The following is a 2,936-nucleotide window of genomic DNA, read 5'->3' as shown; positions in this document are numbered from 1 at the left end:
CACACACACACACACACACCACCCTCACACACACACACACACACCACCCTCACACACACACACACACACCACCCTCACACACACTCACACACACACTTTACCAAGCTTGCACACATGCAAACACACACTTTCTCACATGCACTCACACTCACTCCCACAAACTCACATGCACACATTCACACTCTCTCTCTCTCTCTCTCTCTCTCACTCATGCACACGCGCACACATACAAGTCTATGGGGTAAATTTGTATTTGCAGATACATTCTGTTTTGCTCAATCTGCAGGCAGTCAATCCATGTAATGGTTTGTAAATTCCACTTTGTAAATAGAACCAGCTTGACTCAAGATTGGATACAGACAGACTCTAACCTCGCACCTTTAATGCATTGTCTGAGTTGTCACATTTTTTATAAAAATCTTAACTTATTTAAGGAATATGACTTGAAAGAAGTTCTGGGATTTACATATGAATGAACTGAAACCTGCAACCCATTCTAAAAGATGAAAGACTTAACAACAATCTAGGTTTGTTCAAAATATCATGTCATTGCATGACACTGCAATCTTTTGGTATAAATTCTGTGTCTTATGGTCCTGCTCCACAACCACCTGATGAAGGAGCAGCACGCCGAAAGCTAGCACTTCCAAATAAACCTGTTGTTGTGTGACTTTTCACTTTGTCCACCTCAGTCCAACACCGGCTCCTCCACATCATCTTTCCATAAGATAAACTGTGGAATCAATCTCATGAATTTCCTCTTAAGTGCCTCCAAAGGAACTATATCACTCCTCAAGTAAGGGCACCAAAATTGTACACAATACTCCAGATGCAATCTCATTAATGTCTTATACAGTTGCAGCAACACTTTTATTCCCTAAGAAATGAATGCCAAAATTCCATCTGCCTTCCTTATTACCCGCTGTATTTGCACATTAGTTTTCTGCAATTCTTGCAAGGACACTCAGATCACTTTGCTTCAAAGCATTCTGAAGTTTCTCTCCATTTAGATAATAAGTTGCCTTTCTGTTCCTCTGACCAAAATTGATAATCTCCCACACTCATTCCACTTTAAACTTCATCTGTCATTTTTTTCCATTCATATCTATTTTAAATTTCTTATTTCTTCATTGCAACTTGCTTTCTCACTTATTTTAGTGTCATCTTCTAATTTGGCTATTGTACTTTCTATTCCTGCACCTAATTCATGAATTCAGATTATAAGTAGTTGGAGCCCCAAAGACTGAACCCACTACATTTGCCACTACGTACTTACATCTTTCCTACCAAGAAAAAGATCCATTTATCTCGAATATCTGCTTGCTATTGATTAACCAATCCTCTGCCAGGATCAAATGCCCTCTGTAAGTATAGATACATTCCAACGACAGAATCCCCATTATCCACCTTGCTTGTACTATAATGCACATAGCAAACTAAGAAAGGAATAAAATCGATGAGCAAAAATACACCATCTCCAACTGCGAGCACAACACACATTTTCAAATTCTGCTCACATCAACAATGTCTAACTATTCATAAACAATAGAGCAAAACATAAAGTGGAGCAATTTGTAATTTACCAGGTTAGTGGAAACCTGGGCCTGCTGGTGTGCACGATACCAGAAGTCTATACATCCCTAGCTCTGGTGGCTTACAGTTGATAGGGGCACCGGATGTCAGCAGATATTGTCTTCAATAATAGACACTGAGGCTCTGGAGAATATCAGAAGAATAGTCACGGTCTTAATGCTTGGATGTGACTCTACTTCTTGAAAATTTCTCTGTTGGAAACCACTGATCTATACAGTACATCGGTATCCAGAATGCCATTGTACGTACTTATGAATTTCAATGGTGCGATCTAGAAAAATACACTCAAATTCCCAGTATCAGATCTAAATGTGAGGTTATTTCCAGTTTCTGGGAACCATAACACATTGGAACAGGGTGTTTAAGAAATTTATATTATATCTCTGCAATTTTGTTTATATTTCACATTTCAGTCTTATTCCATACCTCATTTCCTTGTTGTGGCCACTTTGGAGACATGGATAGAGCACGGACAGGAATGGTTGATGCAGGTTCCAGGATTTAGATGCTTCAGTAAAAACAGAGAAGATGGTAAAAGAGGGGGAGGTGTGGAATTGTTAGTCAAGGACAATATTACAGTAGCAGAAAGGACGTTTGAGGACTTGTGCACTGAGGTAGTACAGGCTGAGGTTAGAAACAGGAAAGGAGAGGTCACCTTATTGGGAGTTTTCTAAAGGACTCCAAATAGTTCCAGAGATGTAGAGGAAAGAAAAGCAAAGATAATTCTGGATAGGTGTGAGAGTAACAGGGTAGTTGTTATGGGGGTCTTTAACTTTCCAAATGTTGACTGGAAATACGATAGTTCGAGTAATTTAGATGGGTCAATTTTTGTCCAATGTGTGCAGAGGGCTTCTTGACACAGTATGTAGACAGGCCAACAATGGACGAGGTCACATTCGATTTGGTACTGGGTAATGAACCTGGCCAGGTGTTAGATTTGGAGGTAGGTGAGTGCTTTGGTGGTAGTGAGCACAACGCGATTATGTTTAATTCAGCAATGGAAAGGGATAGGTGGATAATGTAGGGCAAGAGCTATTGCTGGGGAAAGGCAATTATGATGTGATTAGGCATTGTTTAGGATGCATAGGATGGGGCAGGAAACTGCAGGAGGTAGAGTCATAGAGACATTGAGATGTAAAGCATGAAAACAGACCCTTCAGTCCAACCCGTCCATGCCGACCAGATATCCCAACCCAATCTAGTCTCACCTGTCAGCACCTGGCCCATATCCCTCCAAACCCTTCCTATTCACATACCCATCCAAATGCCTCTTAAATGTTGCAATTGTACCAGCCTCCACCACAACCTCTGGCAGCTCATTCCATACACGTACCACCCTCTGC

General features: G+C 40.7%; 1 long non-coding RNA gene across 2 annotated transcripts in view; it reads right to left on the bottom strand.

Annotated features, from left to right (window-relative positions):
• The window catches only part of LOC122548539, a 16,836-nt gene that overhangs the window by 4,651 nt on the left and 9,249 nt on the right, over positions 1-2,936 (bottom strand). Inside the window, exons 2-3 of one of the 2 annotated variants that reach the window (XR_006311259.1) lie at positions 2,020-2,101; positions 640-1,864 (exon numbers count right to left, since the gene is read on the bottom strand). This is a non-coding gene — a long non-coding RNA (uncharacterized LOC122548539). Of the gene's footprint in view, positions 1-639; positions 1,865-2,019; positions 2,102-2,936 lie in introns of those variants that run through there. The other variant, XR_006311258.1, reaches the window with a different exon arrangement.

This window comes from Chiloscyllium plagiosum, chromosome 3, assembly GCF_004010195.1.
Source record: "Chiloscyllium plagiosum isolate BGI_BamShark_2017 chromosome 3, ASM401019v2, whole genome shotgun sequence".
Taxonomy (NCBI): domain Eukaryota; kingdom Metazoa; phylum Chordata; class Chondrichthyes; order Orectolobiformes; family Hemiscylliidae; genus Chiloscyllium; species Chiloscyllium plagiosum.
The sequence above is the reverse complement of the archived record's forward strand: the minus strand, read 5'-3'. Positions and strand labels throughout refer to the sequence as shown.